At 40.7% G+C, this 19,541-nt stretch overlaps 1 long non-coding RNA gene and 1 pseudogene across 2 annotated transcripts in view; one reads left to right on the top strand and one right to left on the bottom strand.

The window, feature by feature from the left end:
• LOC135320549 (uncharacterized) overlaps positions 1 to 16,908 on the bottom strand; it is a 38,244-nt gene extending 21,336 nt beyond the window's left edge. The window contains exons 1-8 of one of the 2 annotated variants that reach the window (XR_010379728.1): positions 16,524 to 16,908; positions 15,429 to 15,553; positions 14,604 to 14,714; positions 14,073 to 14,246; positions 6,209 to 6,343; positions 5,030 to 5,125; positions 1,188 to 2,440; positions 2 to 142 (exon numbers count right to left, since the gene is read on the bottom strand). This is a non-coding gene — a long non-coding RNA (uncharacterized LOC135320549). The remainder of the gene's footprint in view (position 1; positions 143 to 1,187; positions 2,441 to 5,029; positions 5,126 to 6,208; positions 6,344 to 14,072; positions 14,247 to 14,603; positions 14,715 to 15,428; positions 15,554 to 16,523) is intronic. The other variant, XR_010379727.1, reaches the window with a different exon arrangement.
• Positions 16,909 to 17,270: 362 nt separating this feature from the next.
• LOC135320548 (diphosphoinositol polyphosphate phosphohydrolase 2-like) lies at positions 17,271 to 19,248 on the top strand (annotated as a pseudogene).
• Positions 19,249 to 19,541: the final 293 nt, after the last annotated feature.

The raw sequence follows: 19,541 nt of genomic DNA on the forward strand, positions 1-19,541 counted from the left end.
CCTTAATGGCCTTTGTGGTCTCCAGTGGTTGCTCAGGAGGGAATCCCACCTCCCTCTCACTTGGCAGCTGTTGAATGAAATACATATCTCTACCTGCAATAGGGATGTGTTTGATGCAGCTTCCAATTACCTAACCTTCCACCTGGGGAGACAGAGAGGCAAAACACCATGTGAGTAACTCCAGGAGGAAAGCCCTCCCTGGACTGTAAGTTAGACTCCTGCCCCCACCTGCCCTGGCAATGCAAGCATTTACTGAATCTCCACTCTGTGCAAAGCTCAGGACTGGGGGAGGGGGAATAAAATGACCATGCATGCAATTCCATTAGGAGAACCTGAGATGCTCTGTAAGCAAACAAAGTGGCCTTTCCATTAGGAATGTGAAGAGAAAACCACAGAAGGCAGTTAATTTCCAAAATGCTGCTGTCTGTCCGAACAATGGGTCATTTTATTGTTCCTCTAACAAAAAGGAAAAAGTTTTAACTATTAATTTTATAAACATTTTTATTGAGTTATAGGCATTTTACAATGTTTTGTCAAATTCCAGTGTAGAGCACAATTTTTCAGTTATACATGAACATATATATATTCATTGTCACTTTTTTTTTTTTTGCTGTTTAACTATTAATTTTTAAACCAACTACAAATTGGCTTGCATTTAAATGTCAACCACCTGGTTAGCATGCAGGACTTAGAGTGTGACAACCAGGACTCAGATCCTGGTTCCACATCTGTGGGCAGAGTAACCATGGCCACATCTGTTAACACATATGTTTCAGCCTTGGCATCTTCACCCATCATATGCGGTGAGTGGGTGCACAGAAGAGACCCAGTGACAGGGAGCGGGTCAAGTACACAGCATGGTTTAGGCATGCATTTAAGACTCAATAACCGATCTGCTCACTCTAGTAAGAGCTGCACTTGGTAGGAAGGAATAGTCTGGCAGGTTCCCCTCAACCCTATGCTATGTGAGATCCATGCTGGGGGGAGTTTGGATCCGCTCACCCAGCTGCCCTCCCGGACCAGTGACCAGGCTGTCAGCCATCACCAGCAGGAGAGGGACAGGAGCTGCTGTGTGGTCCCAGGTCCTCACCAGCCCCCTGGGGTGCCACTCAACATGCAGGCCACAGGCTGGGAAGGTCCAGCTCATGCTGGTGGGAGTAGCTGTGCAGAGTGGACAATGTCCCCACCTGCACCAGGTAGAGGAGGCACTCTGAGCTCCCTGATGGCACTGGCTGCTTGTCACACACTCATGGAGACAGAAGGCTGGAGCAAATCCTCATCCATCTGACAGATGGATCAGTTCCACTATCTATAAGCACAGTTACCACTGAAGTTGCAAGAACAGGTGACTGAATTCCTCTTATGTCTTCTGAGGTGCCCAACTTCTAGAAGTGAGAGAGTGTGTAGCCTTTCTCAGGAGCCCAAGCCAATTGTAAAATATTTAAGATCAAGATAAAAGATATGTACACATTATTAAAATAAAAAAATCATAAGAACAGTAGCTCTCACAAACAGAAACTATTCACAATTTCTATACTCAATATATTACATATAACATTTTCTAAAATTAATTCAACCCATTTTGAGTATCAGCTTCATCACAAATTAAATATATTAAAACAAACCACAGCCAATGGTAGGAAAACAAGTAAGTGAGTTGTGCTACACCCACATGATGGGCTGTCAGGTAGTTACTAAATATCTTTCCACAGAGTATTTAACCATAAAGATACATCAGGGATAAGTCAATATGCAAAATACAACCTCAGGAGCACATTGTACAATTAGAACATGAAATCAGATGGAGGGTATCCCAACTGTGCTTAAAATGTGTGTTGTTTGTCTAAGAAAAAGAGCTCAGTAGACTATACCAAAAAAGTGTGGCACAGTCCTCTGGGCAGGTTTGAGGGTCATTCTATTTTCTTCTTTACATTTCTCCATTTTACCTAAATTTTGTACAGTAAATGTAATTTTTATAAATAGGGGGAAAAAACTGCATTAAGAAACAGAGAAAAATTTGAACAACAACTTTCTCTGTGGGCCTGCACGTAGTGTGAAACTTGTTTCAGATGCACAGGGGAGGCCAGGAAGCAGACCCACAGGCACAGGCCCTGACCTTGGCCTGCACTGACCTCTGAGGATGTGACCTCAGAGAGGAGCCAGGCAGGGCCACACAGCAAGTGGCACCTAAACACCTCACACCCAGGAGGGGGCAGTGTTCCGAGACTGGATGAAGGGGCTGCGAGCACAGAGCATGCTCTGCAGGCCTCCTGCCTCTCCTCACCCCCGGGCAAAGGGGACACTGGCAGGGTGCAATGACAGAGGGGAAAGATTTGGATTTTTCCTCCTGACTGTAGACACATCAGCCTCCCCCTGCAGTGATTTCTGAACTTTGAGGTATTAAAGCACCAGCATATTAGTACATCATCTCTGCAACGTCCTGAAATAAAACAGTGACTATTTTTAAATGAAATAAATGAATTGTTTTTTAAAAGAAAACTAGTTTGCATTTTTTAAATTTGTCTTAGTTGATTTACAAAATTCTGTTAGTTTCCAGTGTATAGCATAGTGATTCATTTATTGCATTTTTAAAAGGAGCTTAGCACATAAACACACAAACCTATATTTGCACAAAAGATACTTGTAATACACAAAATAACAAACATTAGTATCAGGGGTTGCCTCCAAGAAGGGACGTGGAGAAGGAAAGGCAGGTCTGAATTCCCAATGTAACCCCTTCCAGATAGCTTCAATTTATTAAAAAAAAAAACTTTAAATAATTCATTTAACTAGTCCATTGTACCAAATATATATATATATATATATATATATATATATATTTGGTACTATATATATATAGTCTCTTGAAGCCTGAATTAGAAATCACTTCTGTTATATTTTGAAAATTAAAACCAAAAAGTGACATTGCAGAGCATCCTACAAGTCAAGGTGAACAATCTCTCCTTCTTGGCTCTTAAAAAATTTTTAAAAAGCAAGAAACAAATCCTCTCCAGAGGATTGTCACAGAACACAAAATCATCCTCCAAATGTTCATGTGCCGCACCCACTGATATCCAGATTACAGTTCAGAATGAAAGTCAGGAAAGCCCTCCTGGCAAAGTGACACCGGGGCCAAGCAGAGCCCCGGGACATCAGACGACTGCTGACACCAGACTGCACAAATCTGCTACTGCAAATTTCCAACTGCCAGTGCCACAGACACTAGGCATCTTCCACTTTCTCACACAACTGTGTTTAAAGGCTCTTGTTACCTTTGCTAAGTACAGGTATGTCTTCAAAAGTGGTGCTTTAATTAACAGAAGGGTTTTTCCTTTCACTGCTTCCTTCACCTCAAATCAGGTTAGGCCCACAGACAGAGCAGAACTCGGTGCCCTGCTGACCATTGGGATAGTGTGAGTGACCCCATCCCTGCTGTCAATGATGATTCCTGTTAATGTGTGTTCACCAACTTGTCATGATGTCCACTACACAGCTAAGGCCAGCACTGCCTTCACAAATACCACAGAGACCATCAGCATGGGGACTTTCTCAAGTGTTCCACAAGCCTATCTTCAGGTTGGAGCAATAAGCCCTTTCTTTCTTACTGAGTCTGAATGACCTTTCCCTTCCCTACCTTCCATCTTCCTCCCAAATCCAAATTCCAAAGTGGACAACTAACATGTAAATTCTGTGCACTTAATCTGGAGGAGTCAACTTCTCAGTAAGATAAATCAAAGCTTTGCAAAGAAAAGCCAGAGAGAAAGGAAATTTATTGTGGAATCAGGAGGCTTTAATTTCTAATCCACTGGTTCCCAGTGTGGGTCCACAGATGGATTGCAATAAGACTACTTGTGGGGACTTTAGAAAGACAAAATACTGGGCCTGGCACCCAGAAATTCTCATCTGGCAGAACCAGGATAGTGGTTCTCAACCAGGGGCAATTTTGCCCCAAGGAGCACCTGGCAATACCTGGTGCCATTTCTCGCTGTCACACTTGAGGGAGGGGAGGCTGGTGGTGGTGCTTCCCCTGGTGGGTCAAGACCAGAGATGCTGCTAGACATCCAACACACAGCTCAGTACCCTCCCCTCCCCTGAGGACTGCCCGATCCAAAATTTTGAGGCTGGAAACCCGTGGTCTGATATAAATTCTGAGAATGTGTATTTTGAAAAAAACACTTTTGAGGAGACCTTGCTGCATAGATCACTTTGAGAACCACTGGGCCAGTGTTTCCTGAAGTGTCTCCTACTCCATGGAACAGAAACAGTTTAGGGGTGGGGGAATATTTCTGGTTAAATTTGGAAGTGGTGGAATAAACAGAGTTTCCTAATGTAGGCATTTTCAGAGCCTTTAGGACATCACTGTCTACTGAGAATCACCACACAGAGGACACAGCATGTGGAATCTTCCAAGTTAAACATCTATGCAACTCCTCCTCTTTTTTCCTACAAGTAAGGGAATAGAATATGCAGGAAGCATTTTGGAAAACAATTTTATCATTTATTCCCCCAAATTTCAGTCAATTCCCTTATATAGAGGCAGATACATTACACCTAAAAACAACAAACCCCCCCACGAAGAACAAGCAGCTTCAGGGGAAGTTCTGTAAACTCATGGAACCACAGGAGCTCAGATCCACAAAGGGAAACCCTTGAAAGACATTTATTTTGTTTCATTTTGTTTTGTTTTAACAGATTCTATAGTATATTTTCTTTTTTATGATCAGAAGTAAAAATAGCCAAAGAACCACACCTACATCTTGATCTTGTCTTCCTGAGGATACCTTAGATTTTAATGAATGTAAACAGACAAAAGCTGGACAAACTCTACACCAGCAGTAAAAACATAAATCACAGAAATTGCTCTGTACAGTGTTTGAGCTCAGACCTGAATGGGATGAGTTCATGTGCACTTGAGTGCATGGGAAAGGAAACCACATCACACAATCTTACAGAGGCCTCTAGAATCACCATTTCTTCCACATTAGACAACTAAGGTCACTTGGGAATCATGAAAGTCACTTGTCCTTACCTGAACTGCAATGTAGAGTCCCGGTACATTAAATAATTTGAACATAATTTCTGCAAGATATTCTTTATTTTCTGGTGTATTCAGAGGAGGTTCTGTCTGTAAGGAAATATTCACTATATTTAGTGTTCACCCAAATTTCATGTAATTACATCAGAACAGCAAAATGTTAATCTAAAAGCATGTTCATTAAGATGCTGTACAACTCCTTAATTTGGCAGACAGAGTACACCCAGAGTGATTGATTAAACATATTTTGGCTGTGAGGTTTAAAATCTTTGAGAGAGTAAAGCCTCTCTAAACACTTCTGCTCTTACTAATCCACCCCAAAACAAGAACAAGCTACAGAAAAGGAAACTCCACCTCGGATAACAGAACACCCAAACACCGTGAATCTGAAGAGACATGCACTGAGCTGCCAAGGGCAATAACAGCCCCACTGAGACCAGATGAGTGAGGACATGGAAAGAGAACACCAGTGACTTCAGATACCAGGCAATATCCAGTTCTCCAGAGAAGAGCAAAAGCAGAGAGCCCTTGCTTGGAGTCAGAGCAGTCTGAGCAGCACAGCTGCAGGAGCCTCGCTCCCCAGGTCGCTCCACTCAGAGCACAGGCAGCAAGGTGAGAAGTTACACCTCCACCATCAGCTGTGAGAAAGACAAGCCTGGGACAGAAGCTGCTTCACCCAGACACTGCCCACCACCCAGCCTAAACCCGACACACAGCCAGTTCAGAAAGAGATCCCCTCACTCAAAGATGAGGAAAGAACACAAAGAGACTAGCCAAACACCATATAAAAACACTCAAAGAAGAAGAGAAGGGAGAGAGAAAATAGGAAAAAACAAATGGCAGATAAAAAACATGTACCCAGAAAAATATAAAAATAAAGCAGATGAATATCATGACATAGATATCCGAGTTTTTAAAAATGTCTATTTAAAATAATAACTATTATCTAATAGGAGGAAATTAACAGGATTACAGAAAGATAAAAATAAATAAAACTGCTTTTTGTCATTCAGCAATATGTTGAACATTTTTCCATGTTAATAAATATGGATTTACATCACATATTTAAGCTAGGGAAAAAAAGAGAGAGAAAAGGAGAAAAAAAAAAACAAAGAAAGGAAAAAATATCTAGGCCTTTTGGCAAAAAAATAAATAAATAAAAATCCACATTACCCTTTGTTATATACTGAGCTGTGTGTCCCAAAACTCTTATGCTGAAGCTGCAACCCTCAGTTGACTGTGTTTGGAGATGAAGCCCCTAGAGGGGTAATCCAGGATCAGTGAGGTCACAGGACAGCACTAACATCTCTGCAGGATAAGGCAGAGGGATCAGGGAGCTCTCTCTCACTCACACACAGAGGAAGAGCCACACAAGGACCTGGTGAGAAGGAGGCCATTTGCAAGCCAGGAAGAGAGATCTGATCATAAACCAACCATGATGGCACCTTGATCTCAGACCTAAAGCCCCCAGAGCTGTGAGAAAACAACTGTCTGTTGTTGAAGCCACTCAGCCTATGGTGTTTTTTTAGGCTTATTGAGCAGAGCAACATACTCTTAAAGCAGGAAAAGGGCAGCCTGTCTTGGCCATTGGCACAGCTGCATGCAGGACACTGGGACACACAGGGCCACATTTACAGACTTTTCTGGCAGGAAAATATGACCCCAGAATTCTATATCTGGCCACACTGCCAATCAAGTCTGTTGCAAAAACAAAATATATTTAAACATACAACAACTTGAGAGAATTTGGTTTCTATGAACCCTTCATGAATTAATCATCAGACAATAAGCTTTAGCCAAATAATAAGAATGCATAAAGTACAGCCAAAGACTTACAGTGAGCAAGTAGTCCATTTAAGATATAGGGATAAATGCTTTTCTTTTCTGGGAGAATCTATAGCTATAGAAGAGAATGTAAATATTATAAATTAAAACAACAGGAGTAGTATCAAGTTGACAGGCACAGATGGAAAGGAGGAAAATATAAAGACACTGATGCCCTTGTGTCATGGAATCAAAAGATATTGTTTTCTTGGTAGAGCAGCAGAGACACCAGTAAACATAAAGTCACAAACATAAATATCAGAGTAAGTTCACTAACATAAACAATCAAAAGCAGGTGATAGAAGAAAGGAGGAGGAGGTAAGAAATGTGGCCATGTACCAACGTGGTCACTAAGCACAGTAGGAAATAATCATCCCTAAACAAATACAGGTAAATATCTTATACAAAAGTACAGTTATGTTAAAATATGTTTTACCAATTATCAGAACGAATATGCACCCAATAGAAACCAAAGAGAAAGCCAAGCCTGAGTTTTAAAATATCCATACATAAATAAAACACACTAAAACCAGAAAGCACAGCACCAGAAAAGCAGCTGTGACCACACACACCTGCCACACAGCCCAGGCCATTTCAGCACGGGCAACGGGAGAGCTCCAACTCCAATCAGCCCAGCTACACCCCACCTTCGATTTTACCAAGTTTGGAAAGTGATTTCCTCTCTCCATGCATAATTAGCACTGACTTCACAGGAGTCTAAACAAAGTGCTCATGGGGAACGTACTCAGTGAAAGTGCATTATTATCACTAAAATCATCAGCATGTACCAGTGAAAAACTCACCTACTGAAGAGAAAGTCTCTGAACAAAGACTATGAGACAAAATCAAATTCCATTGTCAAGCCAAGGGACATCTAAAACAAGGTGCCTCAGAGAGGTGCACAGTTGTCACAGCTTCCAAGATCAGAAAAACATAACTGCACATAACAAGGAACTGATTACACAGATTAGGTCACATCCATAAAATGTAACACTTTGCAGCAATTAAAAAGGATGGGCAGTGTGTCTGCAGATATGAAACAATATCTACTATAAATTTGCTACATGAAAAGAGGCCTCTCCATACATACACATTCTTAAATATACTTCTGTATCTACAACATTTTTTTAAAAAAGCAAGGTGTATGAGGGAGAGAAATGAGGAGCTGTTTATGGGCACAAAGTTTTGATCTTGCAAGATGGAAAAGTTCTAGAGTTCTGTTACATCACAATATCAATGTAGGTAACGTTACCAAATGATACATTTAAAACTGTGTTAAGTGGGTAAATTTCATATATTTCAAATTATAATTTCTAAAATTTTTAAAGTAAAAATCAAAATGTACCATAGTATATCAATTTTGTTACCATTTTATGAATCAAGTTTATGTATAATCCATGTGCCTGCACATAATTATTGCTGGTTAAGCACCAGTAAAGTTGGTTTCCTCCAGGAAGGGGATCTGGAAGGCAACACAGAAGTGGGAAAGAGACACTCTTGCACTGGAAATCGTACTGCACCTTTTGAATTCTGTGCTGTGTGTATGCTAACTCTTCAAGCAAATAATCAAATCTGGCTATCAACTAGCTGGGGGCTTTAGTTTATACTCCTGTCTGATACAAAGCTCAAATATCATGCCCCAAGTAAGTTTTAATTACTCTGATTAGAATCAATACACTCCCTGAATGGGAGAGAGAAAGCAATCTTAAGACATAGACAAGAAATAATAAAGTCATCAAAAGCAGATTGTAAGTAAATGATCTAAACGTTATTCAACAACACATTACTTATTTTAATGTGCCTACCTCAAGGGGCTGAGATCAAATTAGTTAATACCTTAATGTTCCCAGTACACATTTAGAACTGTGTTAGTGATTACTATATCAGATTTTTTTTTTTTTTTAGTTTTCTTTCATTTAAAGCACATGAAGAATAGCTGTGGTTTCCAATATTTAGGTTACAATATATCTCCTTATGGCACCTCCTATCCAACCTGAAAAACAGGCCTAATAACTACCTACCCCACAATTGTCTGTGGGATTAAATAAGTGAGTTAATTCATGCAAATGCTTGGTGGGGAGAGGGCTGGGCCTTTAGCAAGTGCTGAATATATCAACAATCAACTGTAATATCAAGAATATATCTCAGGCCAGAAGAAATTGAATGTATTAACTCCAGAGACCTAGAGTCTTCTCTTACCTTGAAGAGGAATCCAAGCACCTTAATAAGTTAATTTTATAAACATAACATTTAAACTGATTAGAGGGGGGAATAGGATGAAGAGAGGAAGGCTAGAAAGGTATGCAAAGTGGGAGCATAGTCATGCAATGTTTCCTTCCTGCCTGGTTTAAAAAAAAATGTGAGCCTATAGAAGGCATTCCAACAAGAAGTAGATTAACCCTGGCTCTGGATTCTTCCTGGGTTTAATTTCAGTGTCAAGTGATGTTCCAAATAAATCCCAGATGAATGAAAAATATATATAAACATCAAAGGAAAGTAGGTTTACTTACATAAAAATTTACAATTATAGATGTTCAAAAACATAACCTACAAAAAATCAAGTGAGAAAAAGTATCTGCTTATGACAAAAAATTCTTATCTGTTATATGAAAGAGTTCACACCATAAACAGATTGTGGCCATACATACAACAGAATATTATTCAGCCCTTAAAAAGGAAGGAAATTCTGACACATGCTACAATGTGGCTGAACCCTGAAGACCTTATACCAAGTGAAATAAGCCAGTCATGAAAGGACTAATACTGGATGATTCCACTTATATGAGGACCCAGAATAGTTACAGTCATAGAGACAGAGGGGGGATGGTGGGGGCTAGGGCTGGGAGAGGGGGAAAGAGAGTTATTCTTTAATGTGGACAGAGTTTCAGTTTGGAAGATGAAGAAGTTCCTGAGATGGATGGTGGTGATGGTTTCACAACAATGTCAATGTACGCAACTCACCAAACTGTACATTCAGAAATGGTTAAAATGATAAATTTTATGGTATGTGCATTTTATCACAAAAGAAAAATTTAAGTAGAATAAAGTTCAAAGAAATCATAGCAACAATAAAAGCAATAAAACACTGATATGTACAAAACCCAGGACATGAATAGGCAATTCACAAAGGAGAAAATATAACTAATAAATACATGAAAAACTGTTTAAGATCAAAGGTATTCAAACTGCAAATTAAAAAGTCAAATAATCAAAAATGATATTAATCAATCCTGAGTTCAAATAATGTGGCTTCTTGTACATTGAAGATTTCAGTGTGAAATGGTATACCAGAGATTCAAAATTATTAACACATCTGGACCTCCAAATTATATATATATATATAATTTTTATATTCTTAATATAAAAATGCTCTAAATATAGAAAAAAATGTGCAAATATTAATTTATGTTATGTCTTACAAAACCAAGAAACTGGAAACAAAAGTAAACATCTAAAAATAGTGGGCCTGCTAAACAGACAGGAAACAACCACTGGATACATGATTGCATGACCATTAAAGCGAGGATTATGAAAACCGTGCAAGAAAATGGGGGAGAGGGATGGAGGACACAATATTGAATGCAAAATCATATAAAAACATGAGTGAAAAGATTAAGTATAGCTATACTAAATGTTAATATTTATGATAATGGGATAGGAGTGTGAAAAGCCCCACAAGAATCTTCCAAATTTTCTAAATCGCACTTATAGTTCTATAATAAGAAAAAAAAATTCATTACAAGAGTTGTGAAACCCTGAGTTACAGCCTGTGTGCGAAGGCCACAGAAACTCCCAATACAACTTCCTGGTTTATTTCTCCACAGGCAGAGAAGCTAACAGAAGAAAGACTTCACCCCAGGGCAGAAGCCACAGCACATCCTGGTGTGGCTTTTCCCTAGCCTGTTGGCTCTGTAACGTGGAAAACACTTTCCATATCCAACCACAGTTGTGAAGACAGCTGAATTCTTGATCTGCCAGTCTTCATACCTGTAGTCACATCATTATGGCAGGCACTGCAATTTCCCTACCCAGTATCTATTCTGCCTTCTGCCTTAATGACAGACCACTGATCAATCACAGGCCCAGAAAACAGCATTTCCCAGACTTCCTGGTGTACAGGGATGGCTAAGTAAGTTCTGGCCAATAAGAAGCAAAAGTTATTGGATGTGTCTTCTGGGAAAGCTCCTTACAAGGTTGAAGGTAGACTCATGTAGTAGGCCCACTTCTGCTCTTAACTCCTTCTTTCCTGGAATATGGAGGTGATGACTGGAGCTGCAGCAGCTAACTTGTGATCTAAGGCAATCTTAGAATGGAAGCCATATGCTAAATATACTAGAGCACACAGATCCCTAATGACACCAGAAACCTGACATACCAGCACTGCCCTCCCTGCTACAAATGACTTTAAGAAAAATAAAACCTTTAACTTGCTTAAATCACTGATTTTTACACTTTAGTACTTGCTGCCAAACAATTCACCATCTGTGAAGAACTAACATTAAAATCTATACACTTCCATTAAGAGAAAGTTTACAATAAAATTAGGTTCTCCTGGCTCCTGAATCAAATTCAGCATTATTAAAGACACATTCTTCTGGGTTCTCAGAACCATAATCATAAATCTATGTTTTCCTCAATCCTCCTTTTCTCCTATGTTTACCACCAGTAATTGTTCCTTTAGAGGACTAATTTAAATAAAACCTTCCAAAAACCATTATTTATATATAACGAGATCTAAATTGGAGATATCAAGTTTTTCTTATTTTTTAAATACTGAAGTATATGATTAAAACTTCACATGAATGCAAGTTACATAAGCATTTTATTCATAATAATGGTAAAATATCATCAAGTATTAATTCAAAAATGAATAATTAGTCAGTACTATAAAAATCAATCCATATTTCTGGATAAAGAAAGCAAGCTGAACACATGCAACTAATATTGCTCCAGTCCCAAACCTCTCCATAACTGCAGTAAAGAAACATTTTTAAAAACATAAATCCTCAAGGAAGGGCAAGTAGGAGTGGAGATGACAATATACTGAAAATGGGAAGAACACGGGCCAGCAGTAACAGACTCAGCAGCGCCAAGGATGTCCAGCTCCACACCGGCCAATGCTAGTGTACAGGACAGAGCAGGTCTGAGCCACCCTCATGAACCAGGAAGGGAGTTACTGCGGTAAGCCAGGACAAGCCACATGTCATGGTGATTATTATGTGTCAGCTTGACTGGGCTAAGGGGTACCCCGAGAGCTGGTAAACCATTCTTTCTGGGGTGTGTCTGAGAGGGTGTCTCTGGAAGAGCTTAGCATGCAGCAGACTGAGTAAGGAGACCTGCCCTTGCCAATGTGGGTGGGCAGCACACAGGCTACTGAGGACTTGATTGGAACAAAAGGATGAAGGAAGGATGATCCTCCATCCCTGAGCTGGGACACGCATCTTTCCTGCTCTCAGGTGGATGGCAGAGCTCCTGGTTCCCAGCATCCTTGGGCAGCACTGCTGCTTGCTCTTCCTCCCCTGATTCATATTCAGAAAGGTTTGCAAATCTCCTCTACAGTTACAATTCAATTTCCCTTCAAGAGCACTGCAGTTCTTTAGAATATATGATTCTGTCTTGAACTCTGGGCAATTCAGTATTAGAGAAAAGAGTGTGGTTCCCATTTGCTATCTGTTTAGTCCACGTGACCAACATGAGTTGAGTCTCTGAAACTTCTTGAAAAACATGAGCCCTACTGAGCTCATTCCCACCATGGATGTGCAGATGTCTGTCATGGCAGTCAGAAGGGACAATTTCATAGGCTACTGAGGGAACTTTAATTTAAAACTTTTAGACTCATTTACACCAAGAAGCCATTAGCTGATGTAGTGGTTCAGTAAATGTCTTCAATGAATTTCTGGACATGGCCACAAATCCCTGTACCTGCTTCACTCCCCTTCAATTATCCCATTAACTGATGAGGAAGGACATAAGCCTGAGATAAAACCACCCTTCTCATAACTTCCTCTGTCACATCATGCAGCAAACACACCTCCTAACTTCAAAGTACAATAAATGTAACACAATATTTTCTTATGTTTAATGTAATAAACAATTATTTTTGAAAATTCTCTTCAGATACTCATTTTTGGCAAAGGACTTAAGCTTTTCCATATTCATACCAAACACCACCAGTTCGTTCCCAGCAATTGGTTTTATTGTACTGCGGTGTATATGCCAGCTAGAGCAGAAAAATTCCTGGTAGGAAAAATTTCCTGTGGGCTGTGTCCTGGTGATTGCATTTGCTCCACGGGCCTAAGACTCAGACTCCCTCTGAGCAGAGCGGGATGGGGCAGGCAGGGAGAGGAAGCTGGGCCCCAGGCCCATGCCTGGAGTCCTATCAACAGGTAGTTATGTGACGTATGAGAGAAGGGAACATGCCAAGCATGGCAGGTGGGAGTCTGTAATTTGTTTTGGCTGTAAAGACAAAGCCACTCAGACATACTGTCAGTTTCCTGGCTCCATGTATTTTGCATAAACCATCGTAGATACACAGGAGAGAAAATACACAGTGGCCTGTAAAACACATTACTTGGACGTGGCAATTCCTAGTAGTAAAGATACAGCCAGGAAAAAGCTTAGAGCACTTTCAAGGACTTGATTTAATAGACACAAAATATATAGATTCCACTAACTACCATAACAGCCTTGTACTTAACATATTTTAAGCCAGATAATTCTAAAGAATATTCCATATTTAACATTAGGAAGAATTATATAATTGGATCAGGGACCATTTGACAATGCACTAGCATGGAAAAAATGCAAAGCTAAATTATGTAGGTTTTAATGTGCAGCTTATGTTACATGCAATTGCTCTCCTTAAAGTAAGTGTTTTATACATGTAATTAATTTTAACTTAAAAAGAACATAAAACAATGAAAACAGGCTCCACAACCAAGAGACACTTCTCTTCATTTCTATGTATTGTTTTATTTCATCTGAACAAGATCAATTACATCCACAATATCAGGGCCTGTAACTCAGCTCAGTGTTAGTGTGAGATTTAACCTTGGCAAAACAGCACCTTGACTCAGCTCCCTCTGCTGTAAGAAGAAAAGGTCAGAGCCAACCAGTTATTTCAGGAGGACACCTAACTACACAGGTGGTTTCCTACCCAAACCCATTCCTCCCTCCTCATTCCTTGCTGCTGGAGGCCGGTTTAGGTACTTACCTCTTGGGGCCAGGTGATGAGATGTGGTCCCCTCACCAGCAACAGGAGAGAATCTTGACTCATCAAAATGTACCAAAGTAATTTTGTTCCCCTCTAGGGCCCACACTGGGCACGGACAGACAGGGCAAATCTGCTAGGAAGGTTTCTGAGGATGAGAGTCTTAATTCTAAAACTCTGAAAGTAAATACACCAAAAGTCAGTACAGGAACTAGGGCAGCCACCCTGGGGCCTGAGGGGAACCAGCACAAGAGGCCAAACAGGTGAATTAGGCTGGGTTCTCACCTCCATCTCTGAGCTGCTCAAGTAACCAGTCCTGAGTGGCCTGACACTGGCATCCTGTTTTGTGGGATAATAAGCCCTCTTTGGTTTTGGACATTTTGGTTGAGCCTTCTGTTATTTGCCCCAAAAGCACTCCAACTCATACAAAGAGCTTTAGTGGGAATTAAAAACTCCCCAGGGAAGAATATCCTGGGTTTAAAATCTAAGCAACCAAGAATCCACAGGGCTCTTCTCTCAGTCCCAGTTACTCACCATCAAAAAGTGATGGCCCTCAGGTTCAGCTCAGGGAAAATTAAAAATAACTTGTTCCATGAACCTCTCCATTAGATCTCAGTCTTCAATTATTCCATGTCTTATTGGCCACTAAAGCAAGAGAAATCAAACTATGTCAAGCTTCAGTCCATGTCAGTAAGAGCAACAGTTTTAAAAACACTGGCCCAGAAGAGACTGAGTTATTAGAGAAAACAGGCCCTTTGCACTGGGTGAATGTTAATTTATGTAAAGAAATAACAGGCACTTTACCAGAAATATTAAGTTATATTATCATTTATATTCTACTTCACATCTCTAAGTACAAAGTATCATCTTAACAGTGGAGTAATAGATGCAAAAGTACAGCTAATCCGCCATACCATTCCATTTGGAGTTTGGAGGCTTTTAGAACAAATACCTAGTTAAACAATTTTAGTGCTTCTTTTTAATTAATCAGTCTACAGCTCTTCTACATCTGACAGGTCAGTGAGTCAACCTGCAATTTTCCACAGAAGCAGACCTTGCTCTCACATGAAGCCCAGCATTCCCAGAGTCAATCCTGCATTCTGGGGTTTCTTAAATTCACTTGATTCCCCACATGAAAAATACCTTGTTCAACTAACACAACACTGTAAATCAACTATACTTCAATTTTGAAAAATACCCCATTCAAAACCAACAACAACAAAACCTCTTTTCCAACACAAGAATAAAATACACAGCTCACAAGTACAATTGCTATGAAATCTACCATTTTGCATGATTCATCCTACTCTCTGTTCTTGGTGATACACTTACAGAAGCAAATCCCGGTGGGGAGATTACCTTTGTGGCATACGTGGGTTTATCTATGGCTTCATCCCCTATGAAAAAGTCCAGGTCATCAACTCCCCTCAGCACCCTCCTTTGGGCTTGGTCAACCACTTTTGCTGACTCTCTGATGGCAATACCTTAGGGAGAACAACGCAAAGATTTCTGTCTGCATCCATACTCATTTCAAGGGTCAAGGAAGCATAATATAACCCCTGTGTATGTACAAGTAAATTTTCAATGTCAGGGTCTTATTTGGAATTGAGAGTGTTCACAGAAAAGACGCTATCACAGAGCACATAAAGTAATACAGAAACCTTTCTTATGTTCTGGTATTATTTTTAGTGAGGCACAAAGGAGCCTAGCTGGTCTGCTTTTAATACTGACAAAAGATGAATTACTAAATTTTTCAGTTTCATTTGAAAAAACATCCCTCATGATAGTGAAGTGAAAAGCACATATCAATCTGTTCCAAATTTTAGAATACAATGTAGAAGGACACAAAATTAAAAATATAATGTGAAAGAAGAAAATAAACTGAAAAATGCTCATACACTCTCAAGTCATTTTAATAAAACTGTGTCACACAGATTTAAAATATATTTTTATTCTTGTTACAAAATCACTAAAAGAAAAAACTGAGGTTGCTGACTAATATCTCACAAGAAAAATTCAATAATCAAACAACTGTATTATGTAAAAATATTAATGGCTTTATGATATATTATTTTAATAAAAGTTTAACCACGATATTTAGGAATATACTTATAGTTAATAATCATATGAAACTTCACTGTAGAATTTAACATCTAATGAAATGTGGAAAGCTTCATGAAGATTCAATTTTCCACTTAAATTCCTAACCCCTGGTCACACTTTGCTTTCCCATAAACTCATCTTCATGAAATTTATTCCAAAATAAATGAGTAAACATATACAACCATTTTTAAAAGTAGAGTATTTGTAGTTCCCAATTTATTAGAAATGAAGAATAACAGCAAAGCTAAGGGAGTGAATTTTAAACCTTGCCCTCAGAAAGGCATCTTGAAATAATAGCTTGAAAAGGTAGGAAAAAAAAAAGAGGTACAGGACAGAAATCACTTTGCTCACCTCCTCTTCTGACTCCATCTCACTGCCGCACTTGGTCCAGAAGCTTTCAACTTACAGAAGGTGGCACAAATCCAAAGCGCAGGATTTCTGCAGGACTAAGGCAGCAGGCGTGACGTGGACGTGCTGGGGGCGGAGCCCAGAGGAAGCATCCGGGGCAGAAGCAGCGAGCATGCCAGGACCACGAGGCCGAGAGTGGGGCTGGGGAGGTCTGGAGGGCCGGGACGAACTGCGGCAACTGCAGCCACAAACACACCCGTCCCCGAACACAGACCCCGCCACGGGCGGCGCACTGACGGGCACCGCGCAGCCACCTGTGCACACGCAGCACGTCAGAGGGCCCTGACGGGACGGCCCGCAGCCGACACCAAACGCCTCGCGCAGCTGCGGCGCTGCTGCCGGGCCGGCGGGAGCCCCTGCAGCCGTCTGCCCTCGCCTCGCCCCCCGCTCCGCCCTGGGCGGCGGCGGCAGCGGCGGGAACCGGGGCGAGCGGGCGGCGGGCTCCGGGGAAAGCCACAGACGCCCGGGCGGAGGCCGCGCTCCCTCCGCGGCGCCCGGGCTGCAGGGACCAGCGCTCGCGTCCCGCCCCGCGTCGGAGCGGCCGCCGGCTACGGGACTGGCCGGCCGCTCCGCCCTGCGCCCCGACTCGCCCTCGCCCCCGCGCCCCGGCGGGGTGGCGGCCTCCGCAGGGGCCGCGGCAGCGAGAGCCCGCCTCTGCGATGAGGTCCAAGCCCCCCTAGGCCGCGGACCTAGGACCGCGAGGGCTTCAAGAAGCGGGCGGGGTCCCTGTGCTTCCGGAGCGAACAGGAGGACGAGGTGCTGCAGGTGGGCAGGCTTCGGTCCCGGACCAGTGGACTGGCCCAGGAGGAGGACTGGAGCCCCAGGAGGAGCCTGCCGGTGCTGCCGTGAGGGAGGCTTACCAAGAGGTTGGAGTCAAAGGAAAGTCAGGCAGACTCCTGGGCATATTTGAGAACCAAGACAGAAAGCACAGGGCATATGTCTATGTCCTTACTGTCACTGAAATATTAGAAGACTGGGAAGATTCTGTTAATACAGGAAGGAAGACAGAGTGGTTCCAAGTAAAGGATGCCATCAAAGTTCTCCAGTGTCATAAGCCTGTACATGCAGAGTATCTGGAAAAATTAAAGCTGGGTTGCTCGCCAACCAGTGGAAATTCCACAGTCCCTTCCCTTCCAGAGAGTAACACCTTGTTTGTAGCTGCTGCACAGCGAACCTCTGGGCTGCCATCCAGCATAAGATAGACAGGGTTGGAAGGACCTCTTCCACCATGTGCAATCTCATGGGCAGAGGCTTCTTTATTTTCCTTGACAAATATCTGAATGACGCTTACAAACTGAATTTGCCATGCGGGATTTTTTTAACACTCTGCTTGATTTGTAGGTGCTTTCAAATCTTCTTTAAAAAGAAAAAAGATAGTGTAAAATATTTTAATAAGCCAAAGCCATGTGGAATTTTTTTTTTTAGATGCCTTAAATGTGCTCTCCCACCCAGCCCACCCACCTTGTTATTTTGGTTGGCATTTTCACTTTTTCCCCAGTATTTTTTTATCCATTTGATGTCAGTCTGTGGTTTTTGTCAGATCAACATACATGTGAGTATATTATCCTGGTGAATTGTCTTCTCATTCACAATATTAACATATTCAATGAATCCATTTGTCAACTCATTTATCTCAATTTTCACAACTGGTACTATGTCACTAGCTACCTGATATGGCCAATTCCCCTGTAACTCAATAGTCCTTTAATACAGAGTTTAACTCTATATAGCTGGTGAGTTTTAGGCAGTTACTGTAAGCAAAATGCATGTAGTAGATATCTTATCATGGAACCTGTATTCATGGAATTGAATTAGGGTGCTCAGTTGCCAATTCCCTTTATTCATAATCTCTCTTTACACAGAACACACAAGAACCATATTTCCCTCAATGTAAATTGCTGCTTTTAAATATATATTTTCAGTTTAAATTTAGTGACATCTCTTCAGTTAAACTTGCTGGTTGCCAGTAAACACCTTAAATAGCAGTCAGTGGTGACTGCATCAGAATTGAGTAAAATGGCCTTCTTGTTCACCTGTTACAGACCTAGGTTTTTAGGGTGCCTCAGAATGTCTCATCTTTTATAGGTGGTCAGCAGGTAGGTACTATTTATCATGTAACTAATTACTGGGACACTGGAATGTACCAAAGAATTATTTTGTCTTATTTTTATATTCACATAAATCCAAGAATCCCATCCAAAACACATAAATACCTAATCTGAAATGCCTGTACTTCCTCAACCAAGTCAGAGATGAGATGGGGCAAGTAAAAGGTGGTTGTCTATGTAGATATTAGCTTTTTGTAAAGATCATAACTGTTGAGAATAAAGTAGGAAGAAGCATAGTTAGACATTTGTTGTACAAATTGTTAACCTTTAAAAATATAATTGCTGCTGAAAATAGTGCTGTTATAAGGAAAATCAGTGCCACCATTTTGAAACTGGGCTCTTGTGCCATAAAAGCAGCTGAGCTAAATATGAGTATTAGTTCACAAATTAAGGCTGCCAAAGGAATAAGACAGAAAAACTTTAAACCACTGACATTTCATTCTAAATTATGTAGTGTGATCAGACATGATCTTCCAGAATTTTTATATTTTTCTTTGTACAGAGGTTATGTTTTCTGGGTGTTTTTTTTTTTTTAAAGGAAATACTTAAAAATCCCACAGACTGACACTTGTTATCAATCTTCAGTGGACTAAGTTTTTCCTCAGTAATCTCTGAAGTTTCTTTAAATTATATACTTAACACAGAAGATAAATTGATTGTTTTTGTACATAACACTGTGTCCACCTGAAATGTCACAATTACTGGGGGGCCTGGGTATGCTGTACATAGATATTCTTAAAGGTAGTAATGCATGAATTTCTTTTATAAACTCTTGGACTATGTATTTGATGTGTAAAATATGTACAGTATTAATGTCAACCATTTCTTAAAGGTGAGCCTATAAATATTGTTG

Source organism: Camelus dromedarius, unplaced genomic scaffold (genome assembly GCF_036321535.1).
Source record: "Camelus dromedarius isolate mCamDro1 unplaced genomic scaffold, mCamDro1.pat HAP1_SCAFFOLD_179, whole genome shotgun sequence".
NCBI lineage: Eukaryota > Metazoa > Chordata > Mammalia > Artiodactyla > Camelidae > Camelus > Camelus dromedarius.